General features: G+C 45.6%; 1 protein-coding gene across 5 annotated transcripts in view; it reads right to left on the bottom strand.

Annotated features, from left to right (window-relative positions):
• FUT8 (fucosyltransferase 8) overlaps positions 1–958 on the bottom strand; it is a 291145-nt gene extending 290187 nt beyond the window's left edge. For all 5 annotated transcript variants that reach the window (XM_073348344.2, XM_073348345.2, XM_073348346.2 and 2 more), the window contains exon 1: positions 545–958. The gene's annotated coding sequence lies outside the window, so the exon portion shown is untranslated. The remainder of the gene's footprint in view (positions 1–544) is intronic.
• Positions 959–15135: the final 14177 nt, after the last annotated feature.

Below are 15135 nucleotides of genomic sequence, written 5' to 3'. Positions count from 1 at the left end.
TCCCACCACTAGCATTTTCTGCTCGTCATTTCACCCTGCAAAGACTGACTGCGGGGCCGGGGCATCTGCCGGGTGAGTGAAGTTTGCCGCCGCCGCCTCTTCCCTCGCGGCGGCGGCGGCGGCGGCGGCAGCTCGCAGGACGACAGCAGCGCTCCCCGCCCCGAACCCCGCGGCAGCCCGGCCCCAGGAGCGCCGCCTCCGCCCGCGCAGCCCGCTCCGCGCTCCCCCGGCGACTCGCTGCGGGAGCTCGGGACTCGCACGCGGCTCCCCGGGGGCCGGCCAGCGGCCCCGCCGCGCACAGGGGTTCAGCAGCCCCCTGCTCCCCAGCGGCTCAGGCCCCGGCCCGTGGCACCACGCGGGGAGCCTGGCACCCGGCGGGGGACGCTCTCCCCTTCCCCCACCGGCGGCAGCCGCTGAGCCGCGTTCGAGCCTCCGCAGCCCAGGCCCGGGGAGGGATGGGGAGCGGCAGCTGGAGCAGCCCCGAATCGGCTCCCCCCCCCCCGCTTCTCAGCGCCTCCACACCCGGACCCCCGCAACCTCTTACCCGAGTAGCAGCAGCAGCGCCCGCCGGCTCCCCTCCTGCTGCGGGTGCCGGCTTGCAGGAGGCGTCGGCGCGCGGACGCGGGTCTGGAGGGGGGGGTGAAAATACGGAAACAGGAACCTGCCGTCGCTTAACGGAGCTTCTGACTGAGCGAGCGGGCGCGAGAGACACAGCGCGGAGCGAGCGCGCGTCAGGGAGCGGGAGCGCGCGCGCGCGCTCCGGGGAGTAAGAGTGCTGAGCGGGTGCGCGCACCAGAGCCCGGCAGCCTGTGAGCGCTCAAGTGGCGAACGGCGCTTCTCGTGTAGGGGAGGGATTCGGTTAAGCTGGGCAGACAGCACTAGCCGCCGGCAGTGCGCATGCGCCATCCATGACGCTCTTGCGACTGGCCCAGATTCCGCGAGCCCTGCTTGGCGGAGCGCTGCTGTTCGGCGCTGGCTCCTACAGCGCGGCCGAGGCTGCCCGACGGCGACAGGCTGGGCCCCCGCGCGGCCGTGCCTTGGGCACGGCTTGGCGGAGCACCGGCACTCGGGGCATCTCCCCTTCTCCCCAGCGCCGCGCCCGCGGGAGCCGCCGGCCAGGGCTCTCGCCCCGCGCACAGGGCGGAGCGGGGCAGCTGCCGGAGCAGAGCCCGCTGAGCGCGGGTCTGAGCGCGGCCTCAGCCTGCCGGGCGGGGCCCCCTGCCGCTGGTAGGTGGCTGTGGCGGACGAGGCTGAGTCGCTTCGCACAGCCCGCAGAGCTCCCAGGTGCTGCAGTTTTGACGGGAGCCCGGTAGAGCGAGAGGGAGGGGGTGAAGGTGTGTGCCTGGTGCCACTAGGGTTGTCCCTTCTGGTTGGCCCTGTTCCCGAAGCTTCCATCATATGATATAATCTTTAATTACAGATTGATCTCAGCCCTTGAGATTTCAGGACAGTCCCTGGGAGTGCCAGCCCAGGCAGCAGGAGCAGTGCGGGGAAGGGCAGTCCATCACCTATTGTTTGGAATGTATCTCCGGTGAAACCTGCATTTTTTTTTTCAGATAGGTTTAGTTTGCTGGCAGGAGGTGGATGTGTTCTCTCCCTTCCTCAAAATAACCGTAGCTGCATGTTCAGCAACAGTTTGTGGTCCAACAGTCACTTGCAATTACCTCTTTATTAGAAAGTTAGGATCCTGGATTAGTTTCTACAATAGAAATTGAGTGTTAGAGGGGTCAGAATGACAAAAAATACTTTCTGGGGTTCCAGCTGGAATGAAAACAACTAATTTTCCCTTCAGTTGATGGGGCATGCTGTTCATTCACAAATTTCATAGTCAGTTGAGGGGGATATGATATAGGTCTATAAAATCATGAATGGTGTGGAAAAAGCTAATAGAGAAGTGTAATTTATCCTTTCACACAATACAAAAAACAGGGGTTTCCCAATGACATTGAGACAGTAGGCTGAATACAAACACAAGGAAATACTTCTTTGCACAATGCATAATTAACTCATGGAACTCATTGCCATGGGATGATGTCCTGGTCAAATATATAACTGTATTCAAAAAGAATTAGATAAATTAATCTGGCTATTAGACAAAATAGTCAGGGATGCAACCCCCTGTTTGGGACAACCCTAAACCTCTGACTGCCAGAAGCAGGAGGGGGAAGACGGGTGGACCACTCCAACTACCCTGTTCTGTACAGTCCCCCTGAAGCTCTGGTTCCAGCTACTATTGGATAACGGGCTAGATTGACCATCGGTCTAACAATTGTGGCAGGTTCTTATTGTCAATTTTTTGTGATAGTTGCATATTACTCAGATTACTAGTAAAGGTAAACTACCCTTGGTGTTCGCTTGATCAATTAAATAATTGCGTGGACACGTTACACTACTATGGTAACACAGTTGGTTCAAATAGTCTTCCCACAGTGCACAAATCATTGTAGAAGTCGTCGAATTTCTAGCATGTATTCAGCTGTCAACTTGCCCAGAGGTCTTAACGGTTGGATTCATTGGGGAAGTTATCAATTCTACACTCTCCTTCCTTCTCCCTCATCCCCAATAAAATTGAACAAAGGCCTTATCTGCACTAGAGAAGTCAATCAGCAGTATAGCAACGCATTATTTTACACCCATTGTTACACCACTGCTTGATAATATCATGTTGCACCAGTTTAAAGACCTCCTTGTTTTTTCCTACATCCACCCTCGTGCTATGTGCATTAATGGAGGTGCAGTGCCCTCAAGAAATATATTCTAGAGTTCCCATTACTGCTTCTTGGAGCAGTACAGTCTTACTACAGTAGATTGGGCTACAGACTTATGGCATTTTTAAACAAAAATCTTGAAGCAGGCAGAGTAAATTTAGTCAAAGTCACAGATTTAGAGAGAAACTGTGTAAAATCATGGGGTTATGTGGGGGGCCAGGTCCTGCCTGCAGGGGTGGGAGGCCCTGGGAGAGGGGCTGGAGAGTGAGCCCACATTGCACTGACCTTGGGCAGCAGGAGCTCCTGAGTCCCCTGGGGCTGATCTCAGAGGTTGAGAGCAAGACCGCCCCATGCTCACCCTGGGAAGCGGTGGCTTCTATGTCCCACAAGTCTGGGCCCAGAGGTTGAGAGCGAACATGTCACCCTGGGCAGCAGCAGCTCTTTGCCATATCAACACCACTCACTCAAATTTGGCCAGGCCACCAGATAGAGAAATCATGTGACTTTTCCATCACCACAAAAACCTGTAGCCCCAACAATAGGCAGTGTGAAAAGAAAGGTCACACACCCCCATATGCTGTAAACTTACATAGTTCTCCAGTGAATGTTCTCATGGGTCAGGGGGTGCTGCCGTTTACAACAGCAAGACCAGTTAGAACATTCATATCCTGGTAAGAGAAGTTGCCTGTTAAGAGATGTCCATAATGGAGTTTTAAAAAACGCAAGGCAACTCTCAAGTGGTGGTAAATGATTTTCTGGGCCTTCATGATAAGTGCTGGAAAGCATTAGGAGTGGTGCACATACATCAGAGAAATGCTTGTTTGAGCTGCTAGACTGGTAGACCCTGCATACTCTGCTTCCCTGGCCACAAAATGGAAATCTGGAAATGCAGAGGTAGATGAACATTCAGTTACACCCTGAGCAAATGCAGCATGGCAGTAGAATGCACTTTAATAAAATAAATCCAAAATTTGATAAATATTCCCACATCAAAACTTATTCAAAGATATACACATCACTTTTTCAAAGTATTCTGCAATACATAATGCATATATTCACTTTTTCCTGGTGGAGATTAAATGGCAGAAACAGGGAGGATGTGTATATGAAGAGGGAATTCCAATATGACTCAGTTTCTGTATTTTGTAATGCAAGATACTGGGCAATAGCAGGGATTAGCAAGGGATATATATCTCTGTAAGGTTTCAGAGTAGCAGCCGTGTTAGTCTGTATTCGCAAAAAGAAAAGGAGTACTTGTAAGCCTATTGTATAGCTCCATGTTGTTCCAGAATAGTAAGACTCTAAGCACCTAGTGCAGGTCAATCTCCTGTTTCATGTATCTCTCCATAGATGCCTTGTCCTAACTAACTAAGTATGTAATTTATCACTGAAATCAGCCACTGTACCAGACAACTGGAAGGTAGATAATGTAATGCCAAATTTTAAAAAGGGCTCCATAGGAGATCCTAGCAATTACAGGCCCTTGAGACTGACTTAAGTATTGGGCAAATTGGTAAAAACTATAGTAAAGAACAGAATTATCAGACACGTAGATAAACACAATTGTTAGGTAAGAGTCAACACAGCTTTTGTAAAGGGAAATCTCGTCTCCCCCAGTCTATTAGAATTATTTGAAGGAGTCAACAAACATGGGAATAAGAGTGATCCAGTGGATACATTCTACTTGGAGTTTCAGAAAGCATTTGACAAGGTCCTGCACCAAAGGCTTCTAGGGAAACTAAGTAACTATGGGGTAAGAGGGAAGGTCCTCTCATGGATCAGTAACTGGTTGAAAGATAGGAGACAAAGGGTAGGAATAACTGTGCAGTTTTCACAATGGAGAGAGGTGAACAGTGGGGTTCCCCAAGAATCTGTACTAGAACTTGTACCGTTCAACATATTCATTAATGATGTGGAAAAGACAGTAAATAGTGAAGTGAAAGTTGCAGACAATACAAAATTACTCAAAATAGTTAAATCCAAAGCAGACTATGACGAGTTACAGAGGGATCTTACAAAACTGGATGACTGGGCAACAAAATGGCAGGTGAAATTCAGCATTGATAAATGCAAAGTAATGCACATGAGAAAAAATAATCCCAATTATACATATACAATGACAAGGTCTAAATTAGAAACTTATTAGATAGATTAGTTATCACTCAAAAAAGAGACTGTGGAGTCATCATGGGTAGTACTCTGAAAACTTCTGCTCAATGCACAGTGCCTGTCAAAAAGGCTAACAGTACAGTAGAAACTACTAGGAAAATGATAGAAAATATCATAATGCCGCTATATAAATCCATGATGCACCCATTACCTTGAATACTATGTCCAGTTCTAGTCACCCCATCTCAAAAATGATATAGTGGAACTGGGAAAGTTCAGAGAAGGGCAACAAAGGTGATCAAGGTTACGGAATGACTTCCATAGGAGGAGAGAGTGAAAAGATTAGGGCTGTTCGGGTTAGAAAAAGAAATGACTAAGGGGGGATATTATAAAAGTCTATAAAATTATGAATGGTGCAAGAAAAGTGTTATTTATGCTTTCACACAATACAAAAAACAAGTCCAATGAAATTAATAGGCAACAGGTTGAATACAAACAAGAGGAGGTACTTTTTCACACAATGCACAGTTAACATGTGGAACTCATTGCCATGGGATGTTGTGATTGCCAAAAGTATAACTGGGTTCAAAAAAGAATTGGATAAGTTCCTGGTAGACAGGTCCATCAATTGCTATTAGCCAAGATGGACAGGGATGCAACCCCATGCTGGGAGCAACCCTAAACCTCCGGCTATCAGAAGCCAGGAACGGAAGACTGGGGTGGATCATTCCATAATTGCCCTGCTCTTTATATTCCCCCTCAAGATCTGGTACGCGCCACTGTCAGAGACAGGATACTGGGTAAGATGGACCATGGTCTGGCCCAGTAAGACAACTATTATGTTCATATGTCATGCGTCTCCAACGTCAGCCATAGCCTTTTCTCCTTGTATTAGTGAATGCTCTCTGATGCACCCATCAGTCTTGCAGAATGTAATCCTTGGTCTTTTACTTCTGACTTGAAACGTTGAGGCAATTGTTTGGTAATGCGGGCAAAGACCAGTGGCCTTTTCGGTACAGCTGCTGAGCCAATATTAAAGGGAGAAAAAAGATAAAATCAGTATCTATAGCAACCTTCTACTGAGGCCTAGGAATGTCGAATGATAAAGTATCCATTTTTCCCTAGTTTTGCACTCCAAAATGGTGTTATTGCAGACTGGCTCAGACACTGATATGGTAAGCAGAGCGCCAGTGGCTCTCCACTATTATGCTACTGCTACTACTCCCTTACCATTATGGTTATTAAAGATTTGTATTGCAGTAAAACCTGCACGCCTTAGTCAAGGATTGAGGCCCCTGTAGTTCTAGACACCGTACACATACATAACAAATTTCAGAGTAACAGCCGTGTTAGTCTGTATTCGCAAAAAGAAAAGGAGGACTTGTGGCACCTTAGAGACTAACCAATTTATTAGAGCATAAGCTTTAATCCCTGGCACAAAAGAACGTATGATCAAAATATATGAAAAAAGTAAAAAAGTAGATATAAGCAAATAGATAGGGGAATACAAGGTAACATTCAGGTGATCCAGGGAATTGTGGGTTCCAAACATTTCAAAGGGCAAATGTAATAATAGCCCTTAGCTTCAGGCAGCTCCAGCCTCAGATGATCTCACCTTGAGTAAGATTCCCAAAAGGGAAAGACAAAAATTGTTCCAGAGAGTTATCTGAAAGCTGGAGAGAGATGCTGCAACTTTATTTTCCTATATGGTCCCTCTGGCTGAACTTGAAGCGGTGAAACATTGTTATCTATTATAAGGATAGATATATCTTTCCAGCCACCAAGGTACATGTCAAAGCATTCAAATATCTTTAATATGACTGTTTCTCAAACAAAGTGGCGACAGACTGAAGAAAAGTCAGGGCTGAAATAAACCGAACATTGCATTAGGATGCCTGTGGGCCATACAATTGTACATACTGTGTGAAATTAAATGAATTGTAAATATTTGCTTAATGCCATAATGATACTACTGCTGGTTTTCATGCCTTCAAGCATACTGCCTTAAAGAAAACCTTACACCACTGGAACTGGCTTTGCATGCATTGTAGATGTTGCTGGACATGGAATGGCAGATAAAATATGATGTAAGTACTTCGGCCAAAGTGCCACAGTTTGTGCTCTAGCAATTCAATACTCCTGTTTTTATGTGGTGATCCATTTGTGCCTTTGGTATATTTTTACCTGCACTTCAGGACTGTCCATGTGAAATAGCTCTGCCAGCTACTTGGCAAGCTGTGCTAGTGGTTTCTGTTCTGACCTGGTTGGTTTAGTACCAGAGACGGTGAAAACCAGGCGAGTGACAGAGGAAAGAGAAAATGGGGGATCCACACTTTCACCCTTGTGTAGCTATAACTGCCCTTTTACAAATGCTAAAGGCAGCAGCTGTGTGAATCCAGAGGCAAGTTTCCTAAACCAACATAAAAGAACCACAAATAAGTAATTGCTTTTCATAGTAAAAGGTACTAAGTGTAGAAAAACGAGGACTACTTGTCTCTAAGATACTCCTCGGGGTTTTTTTGCTGATACAGACTAACACGGCTACCACTCTGAAACCTGTTACTAAATGTAGAGGCTCCCTTATCACCCAAGAACTCCTCAACTGGGAAATAATCAGTAGGTGTCACCCCAGGAACTTTTAAGGATATGCTTCAGTTGGTGCTAGCTCAAGTGATTGAGTTCCATGTGGATACATCCCTCTATCATGGTAATGCATTCACCACAAATAGTCCTCCCTTGGAAGTCACTTGAAGCTACAGGTGCTCAGCACTTCTGGCAAAAATAGGCCCTAGGTTTCTCAAGCTGAACCTCCTGAAAATGAGGAGGAAGCGTACACAATTAGTGGACTCCTCTGAAAATTCTGTTTTAAATGAGTTGCTCTATGTCATATAGGAAGTGCGTAGTGAAGCCAGGAACAGAATTCAGTTCAGTACCATAACTACAAAACCATTCTCTCTCTTCCCACAACCTTCTCCTTCACACTTTCCAGCTCTTGAAGCAAATGAGTTGGTGTCCTGTAACAACTTCATTTACTACACACTCTTCCTTTTTTGCTATCTGAAAACTATCTGTGCCTTGAATAAACAGAAATTCCATGATGTGAAACCCAATCACCCCTGTGTAGAATCTCTGTAAGCAGTGTTGTTGTAGCCATGTCTGTCCCAGGATATTAGAGAGACAAGGTAGGCTAGTGATTGATAGGATTTGGGACAAAGTTCAAAACCACACAGAGACAGAAGGCCTAATAGCCCCTCACAAAATAAAAGTATTTCCCACTGAAACTTATGCCAGCAAACAATTTTCTCTTCTCCCCAAAATTTGCTGGCTCTGATTCGCCTTTATTTTGTGGCCCCTTTGTACTAGTACAGAATCAAAAAAGGGTCTTAAATGCAGTGTAGCCAATTCTCAAATTTTATTGCAAGGTTCACAATATTTGGTGTTTTTCTTAAAGCTCAAGCCCCTGGAGTCAAGTGACCATACCAGAATGTCAGCTTTCATTCAAGCCCTCATGGTTGTGAAGATAAGCTTGAAAACCACGAACCTGCACAGTTCACAAGTCAGAAGGCAAATAAAAATAATACATTTGGCGTTCTTTTTTTAAATCTCCTGATTCTGGACCTGACAGATGTTTCTTCAACATTTGAAGTTGGCAGGACTGTAAATGTACCTTGCAAAATACTGCTATTGAGGAGTTCTGTTGCTGTCATAACAGCACTAACGCAGTACCCACCTGGCTTCTGTGATACGGAGTATGTTGGGGGTGGGCCAGAGCTCATTGCACTCTACCTGTTCTGGGGTAGCAGCCCCTAGAGGACCACTATAAACTGGCATAATTTAAAGCAGCCCTGAGAAAAGGGCCAGAATTATGAAGGAGCAACTATGACTTTTCCTAGGCTGACTGCAGAAAAGTAAGAATGCAGAATTTGGCCCCCTTTCTCCAAATCCTATTCTCCCATACAGGGCTGGAGTAAGGCAGGGTGAAAACAGGACCTCACATCTGGATTTGGTGTGATTTAAGAAGCACGCAAAAAAGTTGTGTCTGACCGAGAGTTCTGAAAGTGCAGAATCTATGCTGGTTTTGATGTCTTTATCCATTTTAAATTAAGACTGTATACAATTGAGGAAACAAAGACTGGGAAAGAAATCCAAAGATCTGCCGTCACTTATTTGTCTTCCCATTCCAGAAATCCAGACCTCTTACCACACAGGAAAAAAATATTAAAGATAGATACTAATCTCTTGGGGGGCTGTTAGGTAAAACATTTTCATTCATAGCCACTTAACTTTCATATAGGAATACTGTCAATGTCACAATAATTGGGGAAATAAAAGAAACCCTCAGTGTTATACAAAGCTTTTTTGTTTTGCATGTTTTTAAAGTGATTGTTAAAATGTCAATTATTCAGCACCTGTAAAATAAGTTTTTAAAATTCTAAAGAATCCTTTAGAAACTTTAAAGAGCCTTTCAAAGATTATTTCTATACGTCCTTTTTAAAACATTAGAATTTGCAATAAAATTTCAACTGATTTAAGACCTGATCTCAAACCTGTTAGAAATCGATAAATCCCAATCAACCAAATTAATTTAAACATAAATTAGTAACATCACAGAAATTTTTTTAAAACATTTAAAATAATATCCACATGTATGTACAGCAAAGAGTGCAATGGATCAGCAAAATATGCATTTTATGATTTTCTGGTGCATTTCTGAAGTTGTTTTAAACCGCTCTTTAGAAATGCCTTTTGGTACATCTGCATCAGTATAAGCAAAGAAATTACTTGAGCTTCCACCTCTGGGAAAAAAATAGATAATCTGTTGTGATTCACTGAGGAGTACTGCTCATACAAGATATAAAATATCACTTCAGCAGAGGATACAGAAGCACTTAAAAGATATGCAGTGAAACTAAACAAACGTTTCTGTCCCGTTTATCAAAGCACTTGTAGTTTCCAGTTCAAAGCAGGAGAAACAATAACAAATATTGCACAAGAAATGTTATCTGTATCCAAAACATTTTAGTAAAGTGTCTTTATAAATCTGTGTAGACCTGTTCTCTCTTGGCACTTCCATTCTTGCCATGTTTTTCATTTGAGTTTTGACCAATTTTTGTTGTGTCATGGAGCTTTGTGCCTTACTATGCAATGGTTTTATAGAAAGAAGAGATTTGTGGGTCAACAAGGAGGGTGGTACAAAATTATTATTAAAATTAGGTGGACAGGTTGTGGAATAAATTATCTCATGGATACTCCATACATATGAGCTGTCTGTATTTAAATGCAAGATACATCTGTTCGGCGGTCTCTTTTCTGAGTGACTGAAGCAGAGAAAACTCCACTACCAAACCACCTTTCCTGTGAACTTCAACTGAGCAGAAATGGTCTGTTCCATAAGGTTGAATTGGTATACTTGAAAATGTAAACGTATGGAGCTTCAATATAAAGTTTAAAAAAAACAATTTAAAGAAAATCCAGCTACATATAATATAGCCATATAAATAAAATAATTCTACAAAATATACAGACATCTTAAAAATACACAGACCATCCTTTATAATCAGAAATGGTTTTATAAGATTAAAAGTAGTCAGTTAGTCAATACAAAATTATTATAGGTAGGACTGGTAGCACTGTCCATTATTAAAGTTGCCTAACACTTTCCAGCATAAGACTCTGTTTTCAGTAGTTTGTAACTCTGCCAAACTTTAACCATTTGGACTGAAATTTACCATCCTTGGTGTCTTGATCGGCCTGAATTATTCTAGAAAATTTCAGCCACAATGGTCCAGCCATTTCTGAAAACAAGAGTAGGGAAAAAATATGTTTTGTCCATGTTCAAAAATTATGTTTTCTTTGAGAAGCTCTAATGCCACCATGTTTTGGAACAGGGACTGGAAATTTGGTAGGGGCTAGCTTGTGTGTCAGATGTGTCTTTTGCTGGTCCTGTGAAAATCTGCCTACCTTTGGCCAAGTTATAAGCTTTTGGGTGGGAAAAGTAGCAGTTTGCACATGATCAGTAGAGACTTATTGGCGCTTCACAGCTAAATTCCCAATGGTTCCATCCACACTGGGCATGCTCCAGCCCAAGGATGAGCAGGATTTTCTCTGTAATTACAGCTCTGGGCTGCTGAGGGCACAGCTGCAGAACTGAGAGCTGAAGTGAGGCAGCATGGAGGTGGAAACTGCCTGATTTGAATACAAAGAGGCAGTTCTGGAGGCAGGAGGAGTAGATTGGGACAAGGATTTGGGGAAGTGGAGAGAGCGCCTGGGGCCTAGTCTACACTATGGGGTTAGGTAAAATTTAGCTGCGTTAGGTCGATTTTAAAATGAATGTGTCCACACAACCAATCCCGTTCCATTGACTTAAAAGGGCTCCTTGACTTCTGTACTCCTTCCCAGCGAGGGGGGTAGCGCTAAAATCGACCTTGCTGGGTCAAATTTGGGGTAGTGCAGATGCAAATTGACGGTATTGGCCTCCGGGAGCTATCCCAGACTTCTCCATTGTGACCGCTCTGGACAGCACTTTGAATTCCGATGCACTATCCAGGTACACAGGAAAAGCCCCAGGAACTTTTGAATTTCATTTCCTATTTGGTCAGCATGGCAAACTCCGCAGCACACAGGTGACCATGCAGTCCCCACAGAATCACAAACGAGCTCCAGCATGGACCGAAAGGGAGACACTGGATCTGATTGCTGTATGAGGAGAAGCATCTGTGCAGGCCGAACTCTGATCAAAAAGAAATGCACATATATTTGCCAAAATCTCACAGGGCATGTTGGACAGAGGCTACAACAGGGACACACAGCAGTGCCACGTGAAAGCCAAGGAGCTCAGGCAAGCCTACCAAAAGACAAAGGAGGCAAACAGTCGCTCTGGGTCAGAGCCCCATACATGCTGCTTCTATGATCAGCTGCATGGTATTCTAGGGAGGGACCCAACCACTACCCCACCACTGTCTGTGGACACTTGCAAGCGGGGAGTCTCACGCAACAGGGAGGAGGATTTTGTGGATGAGGAAGAGGAGGAGGAGGAGAATGCGCAGCAGGCAAGTGGTGAATCCATTCTCCCCAGCAACCAGGACCTTTTCATCACCTTGGAGCCAATACCTTCCCCAGGTGGGATCCCCAACCCTGAAGCTGGAGAAGGCACCTCTGGTGAGTGCACATTTGTAACTACAGTACAGGGTTTAAAAGCAATAGTGTTTAATGTCTGATTTTCCCTGAAGACTTGGGATGCATTCGTGGCCAGTACAGCTACTGGAAAAGTCTGTTCACATGTCTGGGCATGGAGCAGGAATCCTCCAGGGACAACTCCATGAAGCTCTCCTGGAGGTACTCTGAAAGCCTTTGCAGATGGTTTCGGGGGGGGGGGGAGAAGGGGAAGGGGCTGCCTTATTTCATCCTCCACGGTAGGACAGTTTACCACGCCAAACCAGTAGCAAGTAGTCTGGAATAATTGCAGCACTAAGCATGGCAGCAAATGGTCCTGGATTTTGGTCACATTCAAGCAACATTCGGTCTATAATTTTTTGTGTTCGCCTCAGGAGAGTGATATCGTTCATGGTCACCTGGTTGAAATAGAGGAATTTTTATAAGGCAACAGTAAAAGGACACCATTCATGCTGGGCTGTTTGTGCTTGACTAAAAGGGATCATCCCGGAGAATAGCCATGCAGTGGGTTGGGGGGAGGTGTGTGCTGCACATCCAACCAAAAACCGCAGCCCCTCCTTTTAAATGTGAAATACAACCCATTGCTTGCTATGGGAAAGGATGGTGCTGCAGTTTGAAACCATTCCCACATGTTATGCGTTAGAAGCCAACTCCGCATACCCTTTGCCTTACCATGGCTGCATGGAAACTGAATTCTGTTACCCAGCTGTGTGTGATGTGTCACCAAACCGGCAGGCGCTCAATATAAAAGGCAAAATGCCATCTTGTACCTAAAGCACATGTGCTGTCTGCTGTGAATTGCTTGATTCACTGTGAAAGAGTCTCCATTTTGTTCTCAGAAATGTATCATCTTAAATTTTACTCTCCCTTTTTATCTCCCCCCAGGTGCAAATGTTTCTAGGTTTCCCCTATCATCTCCGTCCCTGAGGTTATCACAGATTAGAAGGCAAAAAAACCACACTCACAATGACATGTTTTACAAGCTCATGCAGTCCTCCCGCACTGATAGGGCACAGCTGAATGCATGGAGGCATTCAGTGTTAGAGGCTAGGAAAGCCTTAAGTGAGCGTGAAGAGCAGAGGCAGGAGCACAAAAAGCAGAGGCGGAGGTGATGCTAAAGCTAATGGTGGAGCAAAGAGACATGATGAAGCATCTGGGTGCAGCTGCAGGAAAGCCAACAAGAGCACAGACCCCCCGCTGCATCCATTGTACAACTGCGTGACATCCTCCCCAAGTTCTATAACCTCCCCACCCAGATGCCCAAGAATGAGAGGATGGGGGTAGGCTCCGGGCACCCAGCCATTCCACTCCAGAGGATGGCCCAAGCAACAGAAGGCTGTCATTCAAACGGTTTGATTTGTAGTGTGGCTACAATAAGCAATGTGGCCTTGTCCTTCCCTCCTCCCCCATCCCACCCCACCCGGGCTACCTTGTCAGTTATCTCCCTTTTTTTTTTTAATTAATAAAGAAAGAATGCATGGTTTCAAAACAATAGTTATTTTATTTCGAAGGGGGGATGGTGGTTGGCTTACAGGAAATTAAAATCAACAAAGTGGGCGGTTTTGCATCAAGGAGAAATACACACAACTGTCACACCGAAGCCTGGCCAGTCATGAAACTGTTTTTCAAAGACTCTCTGATGTACAGTGCACCTTGCTGTGCTCTTCTAATCACCCTGGTGTCTGGCTGCTCAAAATCAGACGCCAGGCGATTTGCCTCAAACTCCCACCCCGCCATAAACATCTCCCCCTTACTCTCACAGATATTATGGAGCACACAGCAAGCAGCAATAACAATGGGAATGTTGGTTGCGCTGAGGTCTGACCTAATCAGCAAACAGCACCAGCAAGCTTTTAAACATCCAAAGGCACATTCTACCACCATTCTGCACTTGCTCAGCCTATAGTTGAACTGCTCCTGACTACTGCCCAGGCTGCCTGTGTGTGGCTTCATGAGCCATGGTAGCAAGGGGTAGACTGGGTCCCCAAGGATAACTATAGGCATTTCAACATCCCCAACGGTAATTTTCTTGTCTGGGAAGTAAGTCCCTTCTTGCAGCTGCTCGAACAGCCCGGAGTTCCAAAAGACACGAGCATCATGCACCTTTCCTGGCCATCCCACACAGATATCGGTGAAATGTCCTTTGTGATCCACCAGTGCTTGCAGCACCATTGAGAAGTACCCCTTGTGGTTTACGTACTGGTTGGCAAGGTGATCCGGTGCCAAGATAGGAATATGCGGTCTATCACCCCACCACAGTTAGGGAAACCCATTGCAGCAAAGCCATCCACTATGACCTGCACACTTCCCAGAGTCACTACCCTTGATAACAGAATGTCAGTGATTGCATTGGCTACTTGGATCACAGCAGCCCCCACAGAAGATTTGCCCACTCCAAATGGATTCCCGACTGCAGTAGCAGTCAGATGTAGCAAGCTTCCACAGGGCTATCGCCACTCGCTTCTCAACTGTCAGGACAGCTCTCATCTTGGTATTCCTGCGCTTCAGGGCAGAGAAAAGCAACTCACAGTGTTCCAAGAAAGTGGTCTTATGCATGCAAAAGTTTCATAGCCACTGTGAATCATCCCATTCCTGCAAGACTATGCGGTCCCACCAGCCTGTGATTGTTTGCTGCACCCAGAATCGGCGTTCCACTGTATCAACCAGCCCCACTGCCACTATGATGTCCCAGTTGCCACAGCCCATGCTTTCAGGAATGTCTATGTCCATGTCCTCATCAAAATCGTCCTCATGCTGGCGTCTCTTAGACCAATTCTGCACATACTCCAGGATAATGCGCAAGGTGTTTACAATGCTCACAACAGTAGCAGTGAGCTGAGCGGGCTCCATGCTTGCCGTGGTATGGCATCAGCAGGACAGCAGAGTTGCAGCAGAAGCAGTGGATGACAGATGCCTCGAGAATAGATATTTATACAGAACGACGAGAGGACCTGCGAGGTGGATTCATGGCACCAGGAAAGCAGAGTTGCAGCGGAAGCGATGGGTGACGACAACATGCTATTGAGACTGAGCTCATTTACAAAAGCAGGAGAGCAGAGTTGCAGCGGAAGCGGTGGATGATGACGGTTACCAGTTGTACTGCACCATCTGCTGACAGCAGCACCCATGACACACCAGCAGCGGT

Source organism: Lepidochelys kempii, chromosome 6 (genome assembly GCF_965140285.1).
Source record: "Lepidochelys kempii isolate rLepKem1 chromosome 6, rLepKem1.hap1, whole genome shotgun sequence".
Lineage (NCBI taxonomy): Eukaryota > Metazoa > Chordata > Testudines > Cheloniidae > Lepidochelys > Lepidochelys kempii.
The sequence above is the reverse complement of the archived record's forward strand: the minus strand, read 5'-3'. Positions and strand labels throughout refer to the sequence as shown.